At 54.9% G+C, this 25,783-nt stretch overlaps 11 non-coding genes across 11 annotated transcripts; all 11 read left to right on the forward strand.

Annotated features, from left to right (window-relative positions):
* The first annotated feature begins 86 nt into the window (after positions 1-86).
* LOC132505288 (small nucleolar RNA SNORD116) lies at positions 87-179 on the forward strand. Its single transcript, XR_009535346.1, has one exon. It is a non-coding gene; the product is annotated as a small nucleolar RNA SNORD116 (small nucleolar RNA).
* A 1,936-nt stretch (positions 180-2,115) lies between these two features.
* On the forward strand, positions 2,116-2,208 carry LOC132505640 (small nucleolar RNA SNORD116). The gene has a single exon (XR_009535478.1). It is a non-coding gene; the product is annotated as a small nucleolar RNA SNORD116 (small nucleolar RNA).
* Positions 2,209-5,008: 2,800 nt separating this feature from the next.
* On the forward strand, positions 5,009-5,101 carry LOC132505292 (small nucleolar RNA SNORD116). Its single transcript, XR_009535347.1, has one exon. It is a non-coding gene; the product is annotated as a small nucleolar RNA SNORD116 (small nucleolar RNA).
* Positions 5,102-7,037: 1,936 nt separating this feature from the next.
* On the forward strand, positions 7,038-7,130 carry LOC132505646 (small nucleolar RNA SNORD116). The gene has a single exon (XR_009535479.1). It is a non-coding gene; the product is annotated as a small nucleolar RNA SNORD116 (small nucleolar RNA).
* A 2,795-nt stretch (positions 7,131-9,925) lies between these two features.
* LOC132505300 (small nucleolar RNA SNORD116) lies at positions 9,926-10,018 on the forward strand. The gene has a single exon (XR_009535352.1). It is a non-coding gene; the product is annotated as a small nucleolar RNA SNORD116 (small nucleolar RNA).
* Positions 10,019-11,953: 1,935 nt separating this feature from the next.
* LOC132505307 (small nucleolar RNA SNORD116) lies at positions 11,954-12,046 on the forward strand. The gene has a single exon (XR_009535357.1). It is a non-coding gene; the product is annotated as a small nucleolar RNA SNORD116 (small nucleolar RNA).
* Positions 12,047-13,981: 1,935 nt separating this feature from the next.
* LOC132505314 (small nucleolar RNA SNORD116) lies at positions 13,982-14,074 on the forward strand. Its single transcript, XR_009535359.1, has one exon. It is a non-coding gene; the product is annotated as a small nucleolar RNA SNORD116 (small nucleolar RNA).
* Positions 14,075-15,991: 1,917 nt separating this feature from the next.
* LOC132505613 (small nucleolar RNA SNORD116) lies at positions 15,992-16,081 on the forward strand. The gene has a single exon (XR_009535471.1). It is a non-coding gene; the product is annotated as a small nucleolar RNA SNORD116 (small nucleolar RNA).
* A 2,800-nt stretch (positions 16,082-18,881) lies between these two features.
* On the forward strand, positions 18,882-18,972 carry LOC132505669 (small nucleolar RNA SNORD116). Its single transcript, XR_009535485.1, has one exon. It is a non-coding gene; the product is annotated as a small nucleolar RNA SNORD116 (small nucleolar RNA).
* Positions 18,973-21,666: 2,694 nt separating this feature from the next.
* Positions 21,667-21,759, forward strand: LOC132505854 (small nucleolar RNA SNORD116). Its single transcript, XR_009535563.1, has one exon. It is a non-coding gene; the product is annotated as a small nucleolar RNA SNORD116 (small nucleolar RNA).
* A 2,725-nt stretch (positions 21,760-24,484) lies between these two features.
* On the forward strand, positions 24,485-24,577 carry LOC132505860 (small nucleolar RNA SNORD116). Its single transcript, XR_009535569.1, has one exon. It is a non-coding gene; the product is annotated as a small nucleolar RNA SNORD116 (small nucleolar RNA).
* The last annotated feature ends 1,206 nt before the right edge of the window (positions 24,578-25,783 follow it).

The raw sequence follows: 25,783 nt of genomic DNA on the forward strand, positions 1-25,783 counted from the left end.
GGTTTTGGAGTACTACGAGGTCATGTCTCCTCTGCAGACCCGCATGGCATGCCTGGTTGTGTTCTGCTGCGTCCCAGCACGTGCTTGGATCGATGATGACACCCTTGTATGCATTCCTTGGAAAATCTGAACAAAATGAGTGAGAACCCTCTACCGTCTCCTCATCGAGTCTGAGGTCCAGCACGTTTCCTCTCTCGGGCGTACGGACAGTGAGGAGCGAGGTAGCTAACCTGCGTAGATTTGTGATCCCATTGCCGGAGGAATGACGCCCAAAGGGTGTCTTGCAGGACGTAGAGAAGATAGACATGCTGAGGCGTCTGTGCCGCTCTCCTTGAAGATAGGTGAGTTATGCGAACATGCCCTTCGGCCACTTTGTTCCCTTGTTTGGGAATGTGCAAAGCGAAAAGTTTTTCTCCCACAGGGCATGATGCGTCCGGCCCGGGAGGCACGCAGGACTTTCGAAGAGCCAGAGATTTACCTGGAGCGGTGTGTTGGCGGAACAGCGACGCGGGCACTGTTGCGATGCCGGGTGCGCTGCCGCAGACAGGCACTGTGCCCTTTGAAGCTTCCAGGTCCCCTTGGATGGCAGAGGTCTTCCGTTGGCAATCTGTCTGTGGTTCTCGAGGGCAGTGCCTTTGACCTCTGTGAGGTTCTCGGTAGTGTCGCTGTGGCAGTGGAGAAGTGCCAGGATCCGTGGGGTAGGGTCAGTGTCATCAAAGCAGACGTGCTTGCGATCTGTCATCGCAGGTGTACAGTGTCCCCCTGTTTGCACGATGTCTGTGGCTTCCAATAGGGTCGAGTTGCCCCGTGGGCAGGAGGAGGCCACGGAGGACGAGGCTGGCAAGGATTTGTGCGTTTCCTCAGGGTTCAGGGCCGCCAACCCTGCTGGGTGGGTGCTGGCGAAACGTGGCAGGGATGGTAGCCTAGTTTCGGCTGTGGGGTCTGAACTTGGGTCATGGTTGCTGAAGCCCATCACTTCCTGTGGTGGGCATTCCTATGGGCCCACAGAAAGTGATTTGGCCTAGTTGGCGAGAATAGGCACATAGGCCAAATTTCGTTACCCCTCGAGTGGTGCCGGGCTGCATGTTGCCTGTAGCCTGCCGCAGGTGAGGGTCGGCCCGACCAGCGGAGGTTGTCTTGCCTCCGGGAGTGCTGGAAGTGGCCCCAAGCGCACATCAGATGTGCTAGTAGCTGGCAGGTTCTCCGGGTCCACGTATATGTCACACCCACGGCCGGGAGGCAAGTCTGGTTAGGTCTTTGTGCTTTGGTCAGAAGTCTTGGTTGTGGGAGAGCGGGAATCCGTGGCCTCTTTCAACAGCCTCCGCGTTTCAGAGTTCACATTCAGCCTCTTGAAGCTTGAAGGGGTCTTTCTCCATTTAGGGAGGGCGGTGTCCAGTGCCAGTGCACTGCGTATCAACTGTGGCTTTTACGGTTCGGTGTCTCTGTGGAGGTCCTCAGGGACACACGGAGACCAAGATGCGGATTCAGAGGAACACAAAGAAGCCCAGAAGCTCGTCCTCGTGAGGTGTTACAGTCACATACACGCATAGGTGTGAACACACACATAGACCCTCTGAAATACCGGCCAACGTACGTGCCTAAGTTTCTGCAGTCGTGTTGTCAGACAAACATTGAGTTCTCAGTAAGGATAGAGGTCCTTGGGAAGCAGGGTCCGGGCTCAAGCCCAGGTAAACATTCGCACGAATCACACTCTCTGTGGGCCCCAGTCCAATTCTGAAGCCTGCGTGATTTATGTCCACTTCTCAGGTGCGGTTTCTGGGCAAGGGTGGCCGACAGTAAAGCAAGAAGACTTTCGCGTTGTGTGATGACTGGAGGTGCTCAGGAGAACTGGAAAAGTGAGGTGGGGACAGGTTTCTAAGCGTGGTCCCGGATGACTCAGGAAGGTAGGCGTTCACTCAGCCTAAGATGTGCCATTGGATACTAGGTTTTCCTCAGACGGGCCCAGTGGCTTCAAGAGTAGTTTGACTGTTGCTCTTGCAGAGTGGCCTGAGGGCTGCAGATTCCCCAGGGTTTTGGAGTACTACGAGTTCATGGCTCCTCTGCAGACCCGCATGGCATGCCTGGTTGTGTTCTGCAGCGTCCCAGCACGTGCTTGGATCGATGATGACACCCTTGTATGCATTCCTTGGAAAATCTGAACAAAATGAGTGAGAACACTCTACCGTCTCCTCATCGAGTCTGATGTCCAGCAAGTTTCCTCTCTCGGGCGTAGGGGACAGTGAGGAGCGAGGTATGTAAATTGGGTAGAGTTGTGATCCCATTGCCGGTGGAATAACGCCCAAAGGGTGTGTGGCAGGACTTAGAGAAGATAGACATGCTTAGGCCCCGCGTCCCCTGCTGACATGCATGCAAACACCACTCAGGGCTCCAGACTTGGAGGGGCTCCTCTCTGAGGGTCGACTGTGTCTGCCCATGAGCTGGGTCGTCTATGAATATCAGGTCAGTGCTGAAAGACCGTTGAAGGAATGCGAGGGGGCAGGCTCTCCTGCTGGTCTTAAGAGTCAGAGTGTGTCCTGGTGTAGGCCCAGTGAGCTTGCAGCTTGGAATGGTGTGTTTTGGCCGGGATCACGCTTTGTGCACGCCGCTTCGGGGTTTAGCTCTGGAAGCCAAAACGAGCAAGCTTCCCCGGTTGGGGCCTGGAGCATGAGGCCAGGCCTGTGGCCCTCACTGTCGTTTGCTTTGGCGCTTTGATGTTCTTGAGTTCCCGGTGTGGCTGGAGCAGTGAGTGGGTCTGGACTGGGGTTGGGCCTTGGTGGAAGGGGACTGATGGATTAGGCCTAGTTAGGGCCCATGTCAGCTCCTGTACTACAGCTCCCGGCACAGGTGTTGGCACAAAGTGGGCCATCGTGGAGTGGGGTTAGTACCGAGTGCTGCATTTACGCCTGCGTGGTGGCTGTTTCGTGGAGAGGAAGGTAAGGCATCATGAGGACATGTCCTGTGTTATGTCGTGGGATGGGCTGTCATTATTGGGGTGCAGGCGCTGGCCACGGCTTCCCAAGGATGTGTCCTGTCCGTGATGGGTTGGCATCAGTTGCCTATGAAGGGGATGGGTTTGGCAGTTCAAGAGGATGGGGTGAGGTAGGTAACCTGCGGAGAGTTGTGATCCCATTGCTGGAGGAATGATGCCCAGAGGGTGTCTTGCAGGACGTAGAGCAGATAGACATGCTGAGGCGTCTGTGCCGCTCTCCTTGAGGATAGGTGAGTTGTGTGAACATGCCATTTGGCCAATATGTTGCCTTGTTTGGGAATGTGCAAAGCGAAAAGCTTTTCTCCCACAGGGCATGATGCGTCCGGCCCGTGAGGCACGCGGGACTTTCGAAGAGCCAGAGATTTATCTGGAGCAGTGTGTTGGCGGAACAGCGACGCGGGCACTGTTGCGATGCCGGGTGCGCTGCCGCAGACAGGCACTGTGCCCTTTGAAGCTTCCAGGTCCCCTTGGGTGGCAGGTCCCCTTGGGTGGCAGAGGTCTTCCGTTGGCAATCTGTCTGTGGTTCGCGGGGACAGTGCCTTTGATCTCTGTGAGGTTCTCGGTAGTGTCGCTGTGGCAGTGGAGAAGTGCTAGGATCCGTGGGGTAGGGTCAGTGTCATCAAAGCAGACATGCTTGCGATCTGCAATCCCTGGTGTACAGTGTCCCCGTTTGCACGATGTCTGTGGCTTCCAGTAGGGTCGAGTTGCCCCGTGGGCCGGAGGAAGGCACGGAGTAAGAATCTGTCCAGGGTTTGTGCGTTTCCTCGGGGTTCAGGGCCGCCAACACTACTGGCTGGGTGCTGGCGAAACATGGCAGGGATGGTAGCCTAGCTTCGGCTGTGGGGTCCGAACCGGGGTCATGGTTGCTGAAGCCCACCACTTCCTGGGGTGGGCATTCCCATGGGTCCACGGAAATTGATTTGGCCTAGTTGGCGAGAATTGCCACATAGGCCGAATTTCGTTAGTCCCTTGAGTGGTGCCGGCCCGCATCTTGCCAGTAGCGTGCTGCAGGTCAGGGTCGTCCCGACCAGCGGAGGTTCTCTTGCCTCCAGGAGTGCTCAAAGAGGCCCAAAGTGCACATCAGATGTGCTACTAGCTGGCAGGGTCTCTGGGTCCACGTATATGTCATACCCACGGCCGGGAGGCAAGACTGGTTAGGTCTTTGTGCTTTGGTCAGAAGGCTTGGCTGTGGGAGAGCGGGAATCCGTGGCCTATTTCAAAAGCCCCTGGGTTTCAGAGTTTGCATTCGGCCTCTTGAAGCTTGAAGGGGTCTTTCTCCATTTAGGGAGGGCGGTGTCCAGTGCCAGTGCGCTGTGTATCAACTGTGGCTTTTATGGTTCGGTGTCCCTGTGGAGGACCTCAGGGACACACGGAGACCAAGATGCGGATTCAGAGGAACACAAAGAAGCCCAGAAGCGCGTCCTCGTGAGCAGTTACAGTCATATACACGCACAGGTGTGAACACACACATAGACCCTCTGACATACCGGCCAACGTACATGCCTAAGTTTCTGCAGTCGTGTTGTCCGACAAACAAGAGTTCTCAGTAAGGGTAGAGGTCCTTGGGAAGCAGGGTCCGGGCTCAAGCCCAGGTAAACATTCGCATGAATCACGTTCTCAGAGGACCCGGGTCCAATTCTGAAGCCTGCGTGATTTATGTCCACTTCTCAGGTGCGGTTTCTGGGCAAGGGTGGCCGACAGTAAAGCAAGACGACTTTCGCCTTGTGTGATGACTGGAGGTGCTCAGGAGAACTGGAAAAGTGAGGTGGGGACAGGTTTCTAAGCGTGGTCCCGGATGACTCAGGAAGGTAGGCGTTCACTCAGCCTAAGATGTGCCATTGGATACTAGGTTTTCCTCAGACGGGCCCAGTGGCTTCAAGAGTAGTTTGACTGTTGCTCTTGCAGAGTGGCCTGAGGGCTGCAGATTCCCCAGGGTTTTGGAGTACTACGAGGTCATGGCTCCTCTGCAGACCCGCATGGCATGCCTGGTTGTGTTCTGCAGCGTCCCAGCACGTGCTTGGATCGATGATGACACCCTTGTATGCATTCCTTGGAAAATCTGAACAAAATGAGTGAGAACCCTCTACCGTCTCCTCATCGAGTCTGAGGTCCAGCACGTTTCCTCTCTCGGGCGTACGGACAGTGAGGAGCGAGGTAGCTAACCTGCGTAGATTTGTGATCCCATTGCCGGAGGAATGACGCCCAAAGGGTGTCTTGCAGGACGTAGAGAAGATAGACATGCTGAGGCGTCTGTGCCGCTCTCCTTGAAGATAGGTGAGTTATGCGAACATGCCCTTCGGCCACTTTGTTCCCTTGTTTGGGAATGTGCAAAGCGAAAAGTTTTTCTCCCACAGGGCATGATGCGTCCGGCCCGGGAGGCACGCAGGACTTTCGAAGAGCCAGAGATTTACCTGGAGCGGTGTGTTGGCGGAACAGCGACGCGGGCACTGTTGCGATGCCGGGTGCGCTGCCGCAGACAGGCACTGTGCCCTTTGAAGCTTCCAGGTCCCCTTGGGTGGCAGAGGTCTTCCGTTGGCAATCTGTCTGTGGTTCTCGAGGGCAGTGCCTTTGACCTCTGTGAGGTTCTCGGTAGTGTCGCTGTGGCAGTGGAGAAGTGCCAGGATCCGTGGGGTAGGGTCAGTGTCATCAAAGCAGACGTGCTTGCGATCTGTCATCGCAGGTGTACAGTGTCCCCCTGTTTGCACGATGTCTGTGGCTTCCAATAGGGTCGAGTTGCCCCGTGGGCAGGAGGAGGCCACGGAGGACGAGGCTGGCAAGGATTTGTGCGTTTCCTCAGGGTTCAGGGCCGCCAACCCTGCTGGGTGGGTGCTGGCGAAACGTGGCAGGGATGGTAGCCTAGTTTCGGCTGTGGGGTCTGAACTTGGGTCATGGTTGCTGAAGCCCATCACTTCCTGTGGTGGGCATTCCTATGGGCCCACAGAAAGTGATTTGGCCTAGTTGGCGAGAATAGGCACATAGGCCAAATTTCGTTACCCCTCGAGTGGTGCCGGGCTGCATGTTGCCTGTAGCCTGCCGCAGGTGAGGGTCGGCCCGACCAGCGGAGGTTGTCTTGCCTCCGGGAGTGCTGGAAGTGGCCCCAAGCGCACATCAGATGTGCTAGTAGCTGGCAGGTTCTCCGGGTCCACGTATATGTCACACCCACGGCCGGGAGGCAAGTCTGGTTAGGTCTTTGTGCTTTGGTCAGAAGTCTTGGTTGTGGGAGAGCGGGAATCCGTGGCCTCTTTCAACAGCCTCCGCGTTTCAGAGTTCACATTCAGCCTCTTGAAGCTTGAAGGGGTCTTTCTCCATTTAGGGAGGGCGGTGTCCAGTGCCAGTGCACTGCGTATCAACTGTGGCTTTTACGGTTCGGTGTCTCTGTGGAGGTCCTCAGGGACACACGGAGACCAAGATGCGGATTCAGAGGAACACAAAGAAGCCCAGAAGCTCGTCCTCGTGAGGTGTTACAGTCACATACACGCATAGGTGTGAACACACACATAGACCCTCTGAAATACCGGCCAACGTACGTGCCTAAGTTTCTGCAGTCGTGTTGTCAGACAAACATTGAGTTCTCAGTAAGGATAGAGGTCCTTGGGAAGCAGGGTCCGGGCTCAAGCCCAGGTAAACATTCGCACGAATCACACTCTCTGTGGGCCCCAGTCCAATTCTGAAGCCTGCGTGATTTATGTCCACTTCTCAGGTGCGGTTTCTGGGCAAGGGTGGCCGACAGTAAAGCAAGAAGACTTTCGCGTTGTGTGATGACTGGAGGTGCTCAGGAGAACTGGAAAAGTGAGGTGGGGACAGGTTTCTAAGCGTGGTCCCGGATGACTCAGGAAGGTAGGCGTTCACTCAGCCTAAGATGTGCCATTGGATACTAGGTTTTCCTCAGACGGGCCCAGTGGCTTCAAGAGTAGTTTGACTGTTGCTCTTGCAGAGTGGCCTGAGGGCTGCAGATTCCCCAGGGTTTTGGAGTACTACGAGTTCATGGCTCCTCTGCAGACCCGCATGGCATGCCTGGTTGTGTTCTGCAGCGTCCCAGCACGTGCTTGGATCGATGATGACACCCTTGTATGCATTCCTTGGAAAATCTGAACAAAATGAGTGAGAACACTCTACCGTCTCCTCATCGAGTCTGATGTCCAGCAAGTTTCCTCTCTCGGGCGTAGGGGACAGTGAGGAGCGAGGTATGTAAATTGGGTAGAGTTGTGATCCCATTGCCGGTGGAATAACGCCCAAAGGGTGTGTGGCAGGACTTAGAGAAGATAGACATGCTTAGGCCCCGCGTCCCCTGCTGACATGCATGCAAACACCACTCAGGGCTCCAGACTTGGAGGGGCTCCTCTCTGAGGGTCGACTGTGTCTGCCCATGAGCTGGGTCGTCTATGAATATCAGGTCAGTGCTGAAAGACCGTTGAAGGAATGCGAGGGGGCAGGCTCTCCTGCTGGTCTTAAGAGTCAGAGTGTGTCCTGGTGTAGGCCCAGTGAGCTTGCAGCTTGGAATGGTGTGTTTTGGCCGGGATCACGCTTTGTGCACGCCGCTTCGGGGTTTAGCTCTGGAAGCCAAAACGAGCAAGCTTCCCCGGTTGGGGCCTGGAGCATGAGGCCAGGCCTGTGGCCCTCACTGTCGTTTGCTTTGGCGCTTTGATGTTCTTGAGTTCCCGGTGTGGCTGGAGCAGTGAGTGGGTCTGGACTGGGGTTGGGCCTTGGTGGAAGGGGACTGATGGATTAGGCCTAGTTAGGGCCCATGTCAGCTCCTGTACTACAGCTCCCGGCACAGGTGTTGGCACAAAGTGGGCCATCGTGGAGTGGGGTTAGTACCGAGTGCTGCATTTACGCCTGCGTGGTGGCTGTTTCGTGGAGAGGAAGGTAAGGCATCATGAGGACATGTCCTGTGTTATGTCGTGGGATGGGCTGTCATTATTGGGGTGCAGGCGCTGGCCACGGCTTCCCAAGGATGTGTCCTGTCCGTGATGGGTTGGCATCAGTTGCCTATGAAGGGGATGGGTTTGGCAGTTCAAGAGGATGGGGTGAGGTAGGTAACCTGCGGAGAGTTGTGATCCCATTGCTGGAGGAATGATGCCCAGAGGGTGTCTTGCAGGACGTAGAGCAGATAGACATGCTGAGGCGTCTGTGCCGCTCTCCTTGAGGATAGGTGAGTTGTGTGAACATGCCATTTGGCCAATATGTTGCCTTGTTTGGGAATGTGCAAAGCGAAAAGCTTTTCTCCCACAGGGCATGATGCGTCCGGCCCGTGAGGCACGCGGGACTTTCGAAGAGCCAGAGATTTATCTGGAGCAGTGTGTTGGCGGAACAGCGACGCGGGCACTGTTGCGATGCCGGGTGCGCTGCCGCAGACAGGCACTGTGCCCTTTGAAGCTTCCAGGTCCCCTTGGGTGGCAGGTCCCCTTGGGTGGCAGAGGTCTTCCGTTGGCAATCTGTCTGTGGTTCGCGGGGACAGTGCCTTTGATCTCTGTGAGGTTCTCGGTAGTGTCGCTGTGGCAGTGGAGAAGTGCTAGGATCCGTGGGGTAGGGTCAGTGTCATCAAATCAGACATGCTTGCGATCTGTAATCCCTGGTGTACAGTGTCCCCGTTTGCACGATGTCTGTGGCTTCCAGTAGGGTCGAGTTGCCCCGTGGGCCGGAGGAAGGCACGGAGGAAGAATCTGTCCAGGGTTTGTGCGTTTCCTCGGGGTTCAGGGCCGCCAACACTACTGGCTGGGTGCTGGCGAAACATGGCAGGGATGGTAGCCTAGCTTCGGCTGTGGGGTCCGAACTGGGGTCATGGTTGCTGAAGCCCACCACTTCCTGGGGTGGGCATTCCCATGGGTCCACGGAAATTGATTTGGCCTAGTTGGCGAGAATTCGCACATTGGCCGAATTTCGTTAGTCCCTTGAGTGGTGCCGGCCCGCATCTTGCCAGTAGCGTGCTGCAGGTCAGGGTCGTCCCGACCAGCGGAGGTTCTCTTGCCTCCAGGAGTGCTCAAAGAGGCCCAAAGTGCACATCAGATGTGCTACTAGCTGGCAGGGTCTCTGGGTCCACGTATATGTCATACCCACGGCCGGGAGGCAAGACTGGTTAGGTCTTTGTGCTTTGGTCAGAAGGCTTGGCTGTGGGAGAGCGGGAATCCGTGGCCTCCTTCAACAGCCTCCGCGTTTCAGTGTTCGCATTCAGCCTGTTGAAGCTTGAAGGGGTATTTCTCCATTCGGGGGGGCGGTGTCCAAAGGCAGCGTGCTGTGTATTAACTGTGGCTTTTACGATACGGTTTCTCTGCAGAGGGCCTCAGGGACCCACGGAGACCAAGATGCAGATTCAGAGGAACACAAAGAAGCCCAGAAGCGCATCCTCGTGCGCAGTTACGGTCACACACGTGCTCACGCGTGAACACACACGTAGACCCCCTCACATACCGGCCAACGTACGTGCCTAACTTTCTGCAGTCGTGCTGTCAGACAAACATTGAGTCCTCAGTAAGGGTAGAGGTCCTTGGGAAGCAGGGTCCGGGCTCAAGCCCAGGTAAACATTCGCATGAATCACGTTCTCTGAGGACCCGGGTCCAATTCTGAAGCCTGCGTGATTTATGTCCACTTCTCAGGTGCGGTTTCTGGGCAAGGGTGGCCGACAGTAAAGCAAGACGACTTTCGCGTTGTGTGATGACTGGAGGTGCTCAGGAGAACTGGAAAAGTGAGGTGGGGACAGGTTTCTAAGCGTGGTCCCGGATGACTCAGGAAGGTAGGCGTTCACCCACCCTAAGATGTGCCACTGGATATTAGGTTTTCCTCAGACAGGCCCAGTGGCTTCAAGAGTAGATTGTTGCTCTTGCAGAGTGGCTTGAGGGCTGTGGATTCCCCAGGGTTTTGGAGTACTACGAGGTCATGGCTCCTCTGCAGACCCGCATGCATGCCCGGATGTGTTCTGCAGCGTCCCAGCACGTGCTTGGATCGATGATGACACCCTTGTATGCATTCCTTGGAAAATCTGAACAAAATGAGTGAGAACCCTCTACCGTCTCCTCATCGAGTCTGAGGTCCAGCACGTTTCCTCTCTCGGGCGTACGGACAGCGAGGAGCGAGGTAGGTAACCTGCGTAGATTTGTGATCCCATTGCCGGAGGAATGACGCCCAAAGGGTGTTTTGCAGGACGTAGAGAAGATAGACATGCTGAGGCGTCTGTGCCGCTCTCCTTGAAGATAGGTGAGTTATGCGAACATGCCCTTCGGCCACTTTGTTCCCTTGTTTGGGAATGTGCAAAGCGAAAAGCTTTTCTCCCACAGGGCATGATGCGTCCGGCCCGTGAGGCACGCAGGACTTTCGAAGAGCCAGAGATTTACCTGGAGCGGTGTGTTGGCGGAACAGCGACGCGGGCACTGTTGCGATGCCGGGTGCGCTGCCGCAGACAGGCACTGTGCCCTTTGAAGCTTCCAGGTCCCCTTGGGTGGCAGAGGTCTTCCGTTGGCAATCTGTCTGTGGTTCTCGAGGGCAGTGCCTTTGATCTCTGTGAGGTTCTCGGTAGTGTCGCTGTGGCAGTGGAGAAGTGCCAGGATCCGTGGGGTAGGGTCAGTGTCATCAAAGCGGACATGCTTGTGATCTGTCATCGCAGGTGTACAGTGTCCCCCTGTTTGCACGATGTCTGTGGCTTCCAATAGGGTCGAGTTGCCCCGTGGGCAGGAGGAGGCCACGGAGGACGAGGCTGGCAAGGATTTGTGCGTTTCCTCAGGGTTCAGGGCCGCCAACCCTGCTGGGTGGGTGCTGGCGAAACGTGGCAGGGATGGTAGCCTAGTTTCGGCTGTGGGGTCTGAACTTGGGTCATGGTTGCTGAAGCCCATCACTTCCTGTGGTGGGCATTCCTATGGGCCCACAGAAAGTGATTTGGCCTAGTTGGCGAGAATAGGCACATAGGCCAAATTTCGTTACCCCTCGAGTGGTGCCGGGCTGCATGTTGCCTGTAGCCTGCCGCAGGTCAGGGTCGGCCCGACCAGCGGAGGTTGTCTTGCCTCCGGGAGTGCTGGAAGTGGCCCCAAGCGCACATCAGATGTGCTAGTAGCTGGCAGGTTCTCCGGGTCCACGTATATGTCACACCCAGGGCCGGGCGACAAGTCTGGTTAGCTCATTGTGCTTTGGTCAGAAGGCTTGGTTGTGGGAGAGCGGGAATCCGTGGCCTCCTTCAACAGCCTCCGCGTTTCAGAGTTCGCATTCAGCCTCTTGAAGCTTGAAGGGGTCTTTCTCCATTCGGGGGGGCGGTGTCCAATGGCAGCGTGCTGTGTATTAACTGTGGCTTTTACGATTCGGTGTCTGTGCAGAGGGCCTCAGGGACCCACGGAGACCAAGATGCAGATTCAGAGGAACACAAAGAAGCCCAGAAGCGCGTCCTCGTGTGCAGTTACGGTCACACACGTGCTCACGCGTGAACACACACGTAGACCCCCTCACATACCGGCCAACGTACATGCCTAACTTTCTGCAGTCGTGCTGTCAGACAAACATTGAGTCCTCAGTAAGGGTAGAGGTCCTTGGTAAGCAGGGTCCGGGCTCAAGCCCAGGTAAACATTCGCATGAATCACGTTCTCTGAGAACCCAGGTCCAATTCTGACGCCTGCGTGATTTATGTCCACTTCTCAGGTGCAGTTGCTGGGCAGGGGTTGCCGTCAGGAAAGGCAAGAAGACTTTCGCGTTGTGTGATGACTGGAGGTGCTCAGGAGAACTGGAAAAGTGAGGTGGGGGCAGGTTGGTAAGCATGGTCCCGGATGACTCAGGAAGGTAGGCGTTCACCCACCCTAAGATGTGCCACTGGATATTAGGTTTTCCTCAGACGGGCCCAGTGACTTCAAGAGTAGATTGACTGTTGCTCTTGCACAGTGGCCTGAGGGCTGTGGATTCCCCAGGGTTTTGGAGTACTACGTGGTCATGGCTCTCCTGCAGACCCGCATGCATGCCCGGATGTGTTCTGCTGCGTCCCAGCACGTGCTTGGATCGATGATGACACCCTTGTATGCATTCCTTGGAAAATCTGAACAAAATGAGTGAGAACCCTCTACCGTCTCCTCATCGAGTCTGAGGTCCAGCACGTTTCCTTTCTTGGGCATACGGACAGTGAGGAGCGAGGTAGCTAACCTGCGTAGATTTGTGATCCCATTGCCGGAGGAATGACGCCCAAAGGGTGTCTTGCAGGACGTAGAGAAGATAGACATGCTGAGGCGTCTGTGCCGCTCTCCTTGAAGATAGGTGAGTTATGCGAACATGCCCTTTGGCCACTTTGTTCCCTTGTTTGGGAATGTGCAAAGCGAAAAGTTTTTCTCCCACAGGGCATGATGCGTCCGGCCCGTGAGGCACGCAGGGACTTTCGAAGAGCCAGAGATTTACCTGGAGCGGTGTGTTGGCGGAACAGCGACGCGCGCACTGTTGCGATGCCGGGTGCGCTGCCGCAGACAGGCACTGTGCCCTTTGAAGCTTCCAGGTCCCCTTGGGTGGCAGAGGTCTTCCGTTGGCAATCTGTCTGTGGTTCTCGAGGGCAGTGCCTTTGATCTCTGTGAGGTTCTCTGTAGTGTCGCTGTGGCAGTCGAGAAGTGCCAGGATCCGTGGGGTAGGGTCAGTGTCATTAAAGCGGACGTGCTTGCGATCTGTCATCGCAGGTGTACAGTGTCCCCCTGTTTGCACGATGTCTGTGGCTTCCAATATGGTCGAGTTGCCCCGTGGGCAGGAGGAGGCCACGGAGGACGAGGCTGGCAAGGATTTGTGCGTTTCCTCAGGGTTCAGGGCCGCCAACCCTGCTGGGTGGGTGCTGGCGAAACGTGGCAGGGATGGTAGCCTAGTTTCGGCTGTGGGGTCTGAACTTGGGTCATGGTTGCTGAAGCCCATCACTTCCTGTGGTGGGCATTCCTATGGGCCCACAGAAAGTGATTTGGCCTAGTTGGCGAGAATAGGCACATAGGCCAAATTTCGTTACCCCTCGAGTGGTGCCGGGCTGCATGTTGCCTGTAGCCTGCCGCAGGTGAGGGACCTCCCGACCAGCGGAGGTTGTCTTGCCTCCGGGAGTGCTGGAAGTGGCCCCAAGCGCACATCAGATGTGCTGGTAGCTGGCAGGTTCTCCGGGTCCACGTATATGTCACACCCACGGCCGGGAGGTAAGTCTTGTTAGTCATTGTGCTTTGGTCAGAAGGCTTGGTTGTGGGAGAGCGGGAATCCGTGGCCTCCTTCAACAGCCTCCGCGTTTCAGAGTTCGCATTCAGCCTCTTGAAGCTTGAAGGGTTCTTTCTCCATTCGGGGGGACGGTGTCCAAAGGCAGCGCGCTGTGTATTAACTGTGGCTTGTACGATTCGGTGTCTCTGCAGAGGGCCTCAGGGACCCACGGAGACCAAGATGCAGATTCAGAGGAACACAAAGAAGCCCAGAAGCGCTTCCTCGTGCGCAGTTACGGTCACACACGCCGTCACGCGTGAACACACACATAGAACCTCTCACATACCGGCCAACGTACGTGCCTAACTTTCTGCAGTCGTGCTGTCAGACAAACATTGAGTCCTCAGTAGGGGTAGAAGTCCTTGGGAAGCAGGGTCCGGGCTCAAGCCCAGGTAAACATTCGCATGAATCACGTTCTCTGAGGACCCCGGTCCAATGCTGAAGCCTGTGTGATTTATGTCCACCTCTCAGGTGCAGTTGCTGGGCAGGGGTGGCCGTCAGGAAAGGCAAGAAGACTTTCGCATTGTGTGATGACTGGAGGTGCTCAGGGGAACTGGAAAAGTGAGGTGGGGGCATGTTGGTAAGCATGGTCCCGGATGACTCAGGAAGGTAGGCGTTCACCCACCCTAAGATGTGCCACTGGACATTAGGTTTTACTCAGACGGGCCCAGTGGCTTCAAGAGTAGATTGACTGTTGCTCTTGCAGAGTGGCCTGAGGGCTGTGGATTCCCCAGGGTTTTGGATTAGTACGAGGTCATGGCTCCTTTGCAGACCCGCATGCATGCCCGGATGTGTTCTGCTGCGTCCCAGCACGTGCTTGGATCGATGATGACACCCTTGTATGCATTCCTTGGAAAATCTGAACAAAATGAGTGAGAACACTCTACCGTCTCCTCATCGAGTCTGAGGTCCAGCACGTTTCCTCTCTTGGACGTACGGACAGTGAGGAGCGAGGTAGGTAACCTGCGTAGATTTGTGATCCCATTGCCGGAGGAATGACGCCCAAAGGGTGTCTTGCAGGACGTAGAGAAGATAGACATGCTGAGGCGTCTGTGCCGCTCTCCTTGAGGATAGGTGAGTTATGAGAACATACCCTTTGGCCACTTTGTTCCCTTGTTTGGGAATGTGCAAAGCGAAAAGTTTTTCTCCCACAGGCATGATGCGTCCGGCCCGTGAGGCACGCAGGGACTTTTGAAGAGCCAGAGATTTACCTGGAGCGGTGTGTTGGCGGAACAGCGACGTGGGCACTGTTGCGATGCCGGGTGCGCTGCCGCAGACAGGCAGTGTGTCCTTTTAAGCTTCCAGGTCCCCTTGGGTGGCAGAGGTCTTCCGTTGGCAATCTGTCTGTGTTTCTCGGGGACAGTGCCTTTGATCTCTGTGAGGTTCTCGGTAGTGTCGCTGTGGCAGTGGAGAAGTGCCAGGATCCGTGGGGTGGGATCGACATCATTAAAGCAGACATGTATGCACTCTGTGTTCCTTGGAGTACAATGACCCCCTGTTCACAAGGTGTCTGCGACTTCTTGTAATGGCGAGTCACTTTTCGCGCAGGAGGAGGTCACTTAGGACGAGGCTGTCAAGCATTCTATCGTTTCCTCTGGGTTCAGGGCCGTGAAACCTGCCGGATGGGCGCTGGCAAGACGTGCTTGGGAAGATGACCTAGGTTCCCCCGTGGGGTTCCAACCTGGGTCCTGGTTGGTACAATACACCATTTCCCGTGATGGACATTCCCACGGGTCCTCAGAACGTGATTTGGTCTAGTTGGCGAGAATTGGCATTTGGACTGTGTTTCGTTAGCCCTTTGAGTGATGCTAAGCTGCCCTTGCCTGTAGCCAGTTGCAGGTCGGTGTTTACCTGCCCATCGGAGACTCCCTTGCTTCTGGAATCACTGGTTGTGGCCCCAAGTCCACATTAGGTGTGGACTATTAGCTGGCAGGATCTCCATGTCCACATACATGTGACATCCACTGCCAGGAGGCAGGTCTTTTCCAGTCTTTGTGCTTTGGTCAGAAGCGTGGCTATGGGAGAGCGGGAGTCTGTGGCCTATTGCAACAGCTCCTGTCGGTCAAAGTTCGCATGCGGCCTCCTGCAGCTGACAGGGGTCTTTCTCATTTCTGTTGGGGATCCAACCAGGGTGTTGTGTATAAACTCTGGTGTTTACTGTTGGAAGCCTCTGCAGAGGGCCACAGGGACACACAGAGAGCAAGATGCGTATTCAGGGGCACACACAGTAACCCACAAGCGCGTCCTCGTGCGCAGACGACGTCACGAATACACACATACAGCGTCTCACACACTGGTCAGTGTACGTGTCTAACTTCCTGCAGACATGCTGTGAGACACAAATCAATACTCGGTAAGGGATAGAGGTCCTTGGGAAGCAGGTTCAGAGCTGAAGCCCAAGTAAATATTCACATGGATCATGTTCTCTGAGGACCCCGGTCCACTTCTGAAGCCTCGGTGATTTGTGTCCACTCCTCAGGTGCAGTTGCTCGGCAAGGCTGGCTGGCGGCAAAAACAAGAAGACTTTCATATGGTCTGATGACTGGATGTGCCAAGGACAACTGGAAAAAGTGAGGCGGGCGCATGTTACCGAGCGTGGTCCTGGATAACTCAGGATGGTAGGCATTCACTCACACTAAGATGTGCCATTGGACATTAGGTTTTCCTCAGATGGGCCCAATGGCTGCAAGAGTGGATTGATTTTTGCTTTTGCTGAGTGGCCTGAAGACTGTGGATTCCCCAGGCTGTTGCAGTACTCCAGGGTCATGGCTCCTCTGCAGAGTACTGCGGCCTGTCCAGTTACATTCTGCAGCTTCCCAGCATGTGTTTGGATCAATGATGACACCCTTGTATGCATTCCTTGGAAAATCTGAACAAAATGAGTGAGAACACTCTACCATCTCATTGAAACTGAGGTCCAGCACGTTTCCTCTCTCGGCGGTAAGGCACAGATAATCTGAACAAATTGGAAGATCTGAACAAAATGAGTGAGAACACTCTACCGTCTCTTCATAGAATCTGAGGTCCAATACATTTCCTGTCTCGGGGGTAAGGCACCATTAGGAGTGAGGGCCATCGTCCCCTCGTGACATGCATGCAAACACCATCCAGGGCTCCAGCATTGGAGGAGCTCCTGTTTGAGGGTGGACCATGTCTGCACATAAGCTGGGTCATCTGTGAATCCCATGTCCCTGCTGAAAGGCCGTTGAAGGAATGCGAGGTGGCAGTCTCACCTGCTGGTCTTCAGAGTCAAACTGTATGCTGGTGTAGGCCCAGTGAGCTTGCAGCTTGGGAGGTGTGTTTTGGACAGGATCACGCTTTGTGCATGACGCTTCGGAGGATGCTTCTGGAATCCAAAATGAGTAAGCTTCCCTTGTTGGAGCCTGGAGCCTCCGGCCAGGCCTGTGGCTCTCCCTGTTGTTGTGTTTCACACAGTGAAGTTCTTGAGTGCCTGGTGGGCCTAGAGCAGTGGGTTGGTTTGGGCTGGTGATTGGCGTCGGCGGAAGGGGCCTGATGGATTAGGCCTCGGTGTTGCCATTGTCAGCTCCTCTACTCCAATTCCCGACACAGTGTTGACGTCAAGTTGGTCATCATGGTGTGGAGTGAGGACCGAGTGCTGTATATAAGCCTGCGTGGTGGCTGATGGACAGGACATAACAGTAAGGCATGATGAGGAGAGGTCCTGTGTGATGTTGTGGCATGGGCTGTCATCATTGGGTTGCGGGCACTGGCCTCGGCTTACCAAGGATGTGTCATTTTCATGATGGGCTGGCATCAGCTGCGTATGGAGGGGATGGCTTTGCCCGCTCATGTGGATGCCGTCAGGTCGGTAATCTGCAGGAGTTGTGATCTCGTTGCTGGAGGAATGACGATGAAAGGGTGTCCTGCGGGATGTAGAGAAGATAGACATGCTGAGGCATCAGTGCCGGTCTCCTTGGAGGAAGGTGTGTTATGCGAACATGCCCTTTGGCCACTTTGTTCCCTCGTATGAGAATGTGCAAAGCGAAAGTGTTTCTCCCAGAGGGCATGATGCGGCCGGTCCATGTGGCCTGCAAGCCTTTCAAAGAGACGGAGGTGTTTCTGGAGCAGTTCATTGGTGGGGCAGAGATAGGGGCACAGGTGCTATGTCAGGTGCGCTGCTGCAGACAGGCACTGTGCCCTTTGAAGCTTCCAGGTCCCCTCGCATGGCAGAGGTCTTCCGTTGGAAGTCTGTCTGTGGTTCTCGGGGACAGTGCCTTTGATCTCTGTGAGGTTCTCGGTAGTGTCGCTGTGGCAGTGGAGAAGTGCCAGGATCCGTGGGGTAGGGTCAGTGTCATCAAAGCAGACATGCTTGCGTTCTGTAATCCCTGGTGTAGAGTGTCCCCGTGTTTGCATGATGTCTGTGGCTTCCAGTAGTTTTGGGTTGCCCTGTGGGCAGGAAGAGGTCACATAGGACGTGGCTGTCAAGCATTTGAGTGATTCCTCTGGGTTCATGGACGCGAAACCTGCCGGCTGGGTGCTGGCAAGTCATGGCCGGGAAGGGGGTCTAGTTTCCGCTGTGCTGTTTGAACGTGGATTATGGTTGCTGAAGCCCACCACTTCCTGTGGTGGGTATTCCCAGGGGTCCACGAAAAGTGATTTGTGCCAGTTGGTGAGAATTGGCAGTTGGACCGAGTTTCGTTAGCCCCTTGAGAAGTGCCAGGCTGCTTTTGACCTGCAGCCAGCTGTAGATCGGTGTCCACCCGACCATAGGAGTTTCCCTTGCTTCCGGAATTTCTGGGAGGGACCCCAAGTGCACATCAGATGTGCTACTAGCTGGCAGGTTCTTCAGGTCCACGTACATGTGGCACCCACGGCCGGGAGGCAAGTCTGGTTAGGTCTTTGTGCTTTGACCAGAATGCTTGGCTGTGGGAGAGCGGTAGTCCATGGCCTATTTCAACAGCCCCTGTGGCTCAAAGTTTGAATTCAGCCTCTTGGAGCTGATAGGCGTCTTTCTTCATTCAGTGGTGGGGGGGGGTCCAAAGCCAAGGCACTGTGTATAAACTTTGGCTTTTAGTGTTCAAAGTCTCTGCAGAGGACCACAGGGACACACGGAGACCAAAATGTGGATTCAGAGGCACAAAAAATAGTCCACAAGTGCGTCCTCGTGCGCAGTGCCAGTCACACATGTGCCCATGCGTGAACACACACATACACCCTCTCACACACCAGCCAACATACCTGCCTAACTTGCTGCAGTCGTACTGTCAGACACGCATTGAGATCTCGGTAAGGGTAGAGGTCCTTGGGAAGCAGGGTCGAGGCTCCAGCCCAGGTAAAATTTCGCATGAATCATGGTCTCTGAGGACCCCGGTCCAATTCTGAAGCCTGCGTGATTTATGTGCACTTCTAAGGTGCAGTTGCTGGGCAGGGGTGGCCGTCAGGAAAGGCAAGAAGACTTTCGCATTGCCTGATGACTGAATATGCTAAGGAGAACTGTAAATATTAGGCAGGCACATGTTGCTAAATGAGTCCGTGTATAACTCAGGTAGGTAGGCATTCACGCACCCAAGATATGCCTTTGGATATTAGGTTTTCCTTATTCGGGCCCAGTGGCTGCAAGAGTGGATTGACTTTTGCTCTTTCTGATTGGCCTCAGGGCTGTAGATTCGCCTGGGTTTGGAGTACTATGAGGTCATGGCTCCTCTGCAGACCCGCATGGCATGACTGGTTGTGTTCTGCAGCATCCCAGCATGTGCTTGGATGGATGATGACACCCTTGTATGCATTCCTTGGAAAATCTGAACAAAATGAGTGAGAACACTACCATCTCCTCATCGAATCTGAGGTCCAGCACATTTCCTCTCTCGGGGGTAGGGGACAGTGAGGAATGAGTGCCAGCATCCCCTGCTGACATGCATGCAAACACCACCCAGGGCTCTAGCATTGGAGGGGCTCCTGTCTGAGGGTCGAACGTGTCTGTACATAAGCTGGGTCATCTTATCAATCCCAGGTCCCTGCTGAAAGGCCATTGAGTGAATGCAAAGGGACAGTCTCTCCTGCTGGTCTTCAGAGTCAGAGTGTGTGCTGGTGTACGCCCAGTGAGCTTGTAGTTTGGATAGGTGCGTTTTGGCCAAGATCACACTTTGTGCATGCCACATCAGGGGTTGATTCTGGAATCCAAAATGAGCAAGCTTCCCTGGTTGGAGCCTGGAGCCTCAGGCCAGGCCTGTGGGCTTCCCTGTTGTTGCGTTTGCACGGTGCAGTTGTTGAGTGCCTGGTGGGGCTGGAGCAGTGAGCGGGGATGGGCTGGAGTTGGGCGTTGGTGGAAGGGGGCTGATGGAGTAGGCCTCTGAGCTACCCATTTCAGCTCCTCTGCTGAAGCTGCCGGCACACTTTTTGCACTAAGTGGATCATTGTGGAGTAGGGTAAGGATCAAGTACTGCATTTAAGCCTGCGTAGTGGCTGATGGCCTGGACAGGAAGGTAAGGGATGATGAGGACATGTCCTCTGTGATGTCGTGGGATGGGCTGTCATTATTGGGTTGCACACGCTGGCCACGGCTTCCCAAGGATGTGTCCTGTCCATGATGGGTTGGCATCAGCTGCCTATGAAGGGGATGGCTTTGGCAGTTCATGTGGATGCGTTGAGGTAGGTAACCTGTGTACAGTTGTGATCCTGTTGCCAGAGGAATGACGCCCTAAGGGTGTCCTGTGGGACGTCGACAAGACCGACATGCTGAGGCTTCTGTGCCAGCCTCCTTGGGGGTAGGCGAGTTATGCGAACATGCCATTTGGCCGCTTTGTTCACTCGTTTGGGAATGTGCAAAGCGAAATTGTTTCTCCCGGAGAGCATAATGCAGCCAGCTCGTGTGGCATGCAGGCCTTTCGAAGAGCCAGAGGTTTATCCGTAGCAGTCCATTAGCGGGGCAGCGATGGGGGCACTGTCGTGATGCCAGGTGCACTACGGTGGACAGCCACTCTGCCCTTTGAAGCTTCCAGGTCCCCTCTTGTCGCAGAGGTCTTCTTTTGAAAATCTGTCTGTCCTCCTCAGCGACAGTGCCTTTGATCACTGTTAGTTCCTCGGTAGTGTCGCTGTGGCAGTGGAGAAGTGCCAGGATGCATGGGGTGGAGTGGACATCATCAAAGCAAACATGCTTGTGGTCTGTCTTCCCTGGTGTTCAGTATCCCCGTGTTCGAATGATGTCTGTGACTTCCAGTATGGTCGAGTCGCCCTGCAGGCAGGAGGAGGGCACTTAGGCCGAGGCTGTCAAGGGTTTGAGCGTTTCCTCAGGAGTCCGGGCCTCAAACCCTGCTGGCTGGGAGCTGGCCGAAACGTGGCCGGGAATGTGGCCTAGTTTCTGCCTTGGGGTTCCAACTTGGGTCATGGCTGCTGAAGCTCACCAATTCCCGTGGTGGGTATTCCCACAGGGTCACGGAAAGTGATTTGGCCTAATTGGCGAGAAGTGGCACTTGTTCCGATGTTCATTAGCCCCGTGAGAGCTGCCAGGTTGCATCTTGCCTGTAGGCAGCTGCAGGTCAGTGTTGGCCTTTCCATGAGAGGTTTCCTTACTTCTGGAAGCGCTGGGAGTGACCCCAATTGCACATCAGATCTTCTCGTAGCTGGCAGGGTCTCCAGGTCCACATATATGTAACACCCATGGCCGGGAGGCAGGTCTCGTCCAGTCTTTGTGCTTTGTTCAGAAGGCGTGGCTGTGGGAATGCGGGAGTCCGTGGCCTATTTCAATAGCCCCTGGGGGTCAAAATTCGCATGCGGCCTCTTGAAGGTGATAGAGGTTTTTCTCCATTCAGTTGTAGGGTCCAAAGCTAGTGTTCCTCATATAAACTTTGGCCTTTACTGTTCACAGTCCCTGCAGAGGGCCACAGGGACAGACAGAGACCAAGACGTGGATTCAGAGGCTCTCACCAAAACCCACCAGCCCGTCCTTATGCACAGTCACAGAAAGACACATGCACATGCGTGAACACACACAAACACCGTCTCACACACAGGCCAACATACGTGCCTGAGTTCCTGCAATTGTGCTGTCAGACATGCATTCTGTTCTCAGTAAGGGATAGAGGTCCTTGGGAAGCAGGTTCAGGCATCACACCCAGGTTAATATTCATACATATCATGTTTTCTGAGCACCCCGGTCCAATTCTGAAGCCTTTGTGGTTTCTGTCCACTTCTCTGGTGAAGTTGCTGGGCAAGGCTGGCCGTTGGCATAGAGAAGACGACCTTCGCATGGTCTGATGACTGGATGTGCTAAGGAGAAATGGAAAAAGTGAGGCAGGGGCATGTTGCTGACCGTGGCTGTGGATAACTCAGGACAGTAGGGAATCAACCACCCCAAGATATGCCAATGGATATTAGGGTTTCCTGAGATGGGCCCAGTGGCTGCAATAGTGGATTGCCTGTTACTCTTGCTGAGTGCCCTGAGGGCTGTGGATTCCCCAGGCTTTTCGAATACTCCGGGGTCATGGCTCCTTTGCAGAGCCAAGTGGCCTGCCCTGTTGTGTTGAGCACTGTCCCAGTATGTGCTTGGACTGAAGGTGACACTCTTGTATGCATTCCTTGGAAAATCTGAATTAAATGAGTGAGAACGCTCCACCGTCTCCTCATCGAAACTGAGGTCCAGCACATTTCCTCCCTTGGGGGTAGGGTACAGTTGGGAGTGGAGGCCAGCGTCCCCTTTTTGACATGCATGCAAACACCACCCATGGTGCCAGCATTTGAGGGGCTCCTGTCTGAAAGTCGACCGTGTCTGCACCTTACCTGAATCGTCTATGAATCCCAGGTCCTTGGTGAAAGGCCAGTGACGGATTACAAGGCGGCACGCTGTCTTGCTGGTTTTAGGTGTCATACCGTGTACAGGTCCAGGCCCAGTGAGCCTGCGGCTTGGAGAGTTGTGTTTTGGCCATGTTTCCTCTTTGGTCGTGGCACTTTGTAGGGTGTTTGGAAGCCAAAATGAGCCACCTTCTCTTGTTGTGGCCTGGAGCCCCAGGCCAGGCATATGGCCCTCCCTGTTGTTGCCTTTGCCGCGATGAGTTTCTTGAGTGCCCAGTGGGGCTGGAGCAGTGGGCAGGGGTGGGCTGGCGCTGGGTGTCGGAGGAAGGGGGCTGACGGATTAGGCCTCGGTGTTGCCCTTGTCAGCTCGTGTACTGCAACTCTTAGCACAGTGTTGGTGCCAAGTGGGTCATCGTGTAGTTGAGTGAGGACCAAGTGCTGCATTTAAGCCTGCATGGTGGCTGATGACCTGGACAGGAAGGTAAGGCATGATGAGGACAGGTCCTGTGTGATGTCATGGGATGGGCTGTCATCATTGGGTTGCAGGTGGTCGCCTCAGCTTCACTGGTATGTCCCTGAACCGTGAGGGTTGCCATCAGCTGCCTAGGGAGGAGAGGGCTTTTGCGGTCCAAGTGGATGTATTGTGATTGGTGACCTGTGTCGACCGGGGACCCCTTGCCTGAGGAATGACACCCAAATGGTTTATTGCGGTGGGTAGAAGAGATCCACTTGCTGAGGAGTTGGGGCTGGCCTCCCTAGGGGGAAGTGAGTTATGCAAACATGCCCTTTGGCCCCTTTGTTCCCTAGTTATGGAATGTGCAAGGTGAAAGTGTTTCTCCCAAAGGGCATGACACGGCCTGCCCAGGTAGCACGCAAGCCTTTCACAGGGCCAGAGGTTTATCTGTGGAAAACCGTGGGTGTGGCAGAGATGGGGGCGATATTGCGATGCCATGCACGCTGCCATGGATAGCCAGTTGTGCTCTTTCAGGGTTTTAGTTCCCCTCCCGTGGCAGAGGTCCTCCATTTGAAGTCTTTCTGTGATCCTCGTGGATGGCACCTTGGATCTCTGTGAGGTCCTTGTTGGTGTTGGTGTGATGCTGACGAGATTACAGAATGTATGGCGTGGGTTCGACCTCATCAAAGCTGACATGCTTGCTGTCTGTCTTCCGTGGTGCTCAGTGTCTCCCATGTTAGCATGGTGTCTGTGGCTTCTTGTTGTGTCCAATCGCCCTGTGGGCAGGAGGAGGGCACGTGGGACAAGGATATCCAGCATCTGAGCATTTCCTCAGGGACCAGAGCCACGAATTCTGCCAGTTGTTTAGCTGGCCAGAACCTGGCCAGGAAGGTGGCCTAGTTTCCTTGTGCAGTTCGACCCTGCATAATGGTGGCTGAAGACCAACACTTCCCATGATAGGCATGCCTGCGGGTCCATGGAAAGTGATTTGGCATAGTTGGCCTTAAGTGGCACCTGGTCTTAAGTCCTTTGACCCCTTGAGAGGAAGAGGGGCTGCATCTTGCCTGTAGCCAGCTGCAAGGCAGTGTCGGCCTGCCCGTGGGAGGTTCCCTTCTTCGCAGAGGTGCTGGGAGTGGCCAGCAAGTGCACATCAGATGTGCTAGGGTAGCTGGCAGGGTCTCCAGGTTTATGTAGATGTCACACCCACAGCCAGGAGGCCAGGCTGGTCTCATCAAGTCTGTGTGCTTTGGTCAGAAGACGGTGCTGTTGGAGAGCAGGAGTCCATTGCTTATTTCAACATCTCTGGGGTCAAAGTTCGCATGCGGTCTCTTGAAGGTAGCAGGGGTCTTTCAACGTTCTGTGACAGGGCCCGAGGCCATGGCTCTGTGTATAAGTTGTTGCTTTTCCTGTTTGAGGCCTTTACAGAGGGGTACAGGGACACACAGAGGTCCCGACGTGGGTACAGAGGCACACACAGAAACCCGCAAGTGAGTCCTCGTGCGCAGTCACAGTCACACACACGTGCAGGTGTGTGCGTGTACACATATACCCTCACACTCGCGGGCCCACCTACATGCCTACATTCCTTCAGTCATGCTGTCAGACACGCATTCACTCCTCCATAAGGAATTGAGGTACTTGGGAAGCAGGTGTAGGGCTTATCCCCAGGTAAATGTTGGCATGAATAGTGTTCTCTGAGTATGCTGGTCCAATCCTGAAGCCTGTGTGATTTCTGTCCACTTCTTAGGTGCAGTTGCTGGGCAAGGCTGGCCATCGGCTAAGACAAGAAGACCTTCACGTGGTCTGATGACTGGAGGTGCAAGGGAGACCTAGAGGAAATGGGGCAGCCCAGGGTGCCGAGCATGGCTGTGGGTCACTCAGGACAGTAGGTATTCTCCCACTCCAAGATGTGCCATTCGATATTAGGGTTTCCTTGGGTGGTCCCAGCGGTTGCAAGCGTGGATTGACTGATCTTAATGCTGAGAGGCCTGGGTAGTGGGGATTCCCCAGGCTCTGGAGCTCTCCGAGGTCACTGGGTTCTCTACAGACCCATACAGATTCACTGATCTTAATGCTGAGAGGCCTGCCCTTTGGGTTCTGCAGCATCCCAGCACATGCTCGGAACAATGATGTCTTCCTCATATGCATTCCTTGGAAGATCTACAGGAAATGATCGTGAACACCCTACCGTCTCCTTAGTGAAACTGAGGTCCACTCTGTGGCTTCCAGAGGGAATGTAAGGAGAGTGTCATGTTGCAATTGCTGCCTTGGATATCCGCAGTCACATTGTGTGAGTTTAGTTGGCGGGATTCTTGTGGGGAGAAGAACCATTGGGAAAGAGCCTGAGATGCACATCCATGGAGGAAGGCTAGGGAGAGCATGTCATCTCTGGGCACCCAAGTTTAATCAAGCTTCTGTGGTGAGGGTTGGCTCTGGAACCTTGCCGTGAGATGTTTTTATCTGGGGAGAAAGAGAAAGGCAAGGCAAGCGGGAAATAAACGTGACATGGTTGGCTAAGCCCAACCATGGGTGGACTGGTGGGCGGATAGATTGACAATGGGCATAGGGTTCCTGGAACTCCTTTGGGATGCCTTCAGGTGCATTTGAAGGCATGTATAGGGAAGGATTATGGGTGCACGTTCATGAACCATCCCGCCCTTGGCCTCTCCTTTGTCGATTTGCATCATGGCGGGTCCCTGTGCCAGGTAGTATTTGCCTTTGTGGCACAGTATGGTGTCTTCGCAAGAGGGCCAATTTGGAGGCCATGGGGTTTTTTGACCCGGTGTGGCCACGTTCACCCTATGTTGAAAATGTGAAGGTGTTCCTCAGGACTCCCCAGCGTCATTTCTGTACCCAGCCCACACACTGTTCCCTGAGGATTAGAGCTCTTCCCGGAGGTCTTTGGGTGCAACCCAGAAACAAGGGATTCGGCTTTCAAGGAGAGCCTGCAGGTTTAAGGGCAGAAGAGTTTTGTGGCACTGGGATCATTTTGTCCTTTCACCCACTGGTGGGCGGACCTGTGGTCTCCGGTGTGCCTGGCCTCAGGCCAGAGAAGTCATGCCGTTTCAAGAGTCCGGGCTGCTGGCTGCATTTTCTTATTGCACGGCTCTGGCTGACACATTTGTTCTGGAGGACCTGGATCTCAAGCTTTCTCCGAAGTTGTGGCACTGATGGGCCCAGCATGCGAAAATGCAAGGCGCCAAGTGAAGTAAGCCAGTTGCAGCAAGGGTCTTGTCCCGCAAATTTGGGCATCGAAATGGCTCTGATGCCATTCGCTTTCCATATGGTCCAAGTAAAGGGGCTCTGGCTTGGCGAGAGGCCAGGAAGAATGCCAGTTGGTGAGTCCCATTGGTCAGTCCAGGAGTGCCTCGGGTGCCCTTTGTTGTGGGGCCCAGCGAGCCGCTTTTGAAGGAGGTCAT

The sequence above is a fragment of the Lagenorhynchus albirostris genome, chromosome 1, assembly GCF_949774975.1.
Source record: "Lagenorhynchus albirostris chromosome 1, mLagAlb1.1, whole genome shotgun sequence".
Taxonomy (NCBI): Eukaryota; Metazoa; Chordata; class Mammalia; order Artiodactyla; family Delphinidae; genus Lagenorhynchus; species Lagenorhynchus albirostris.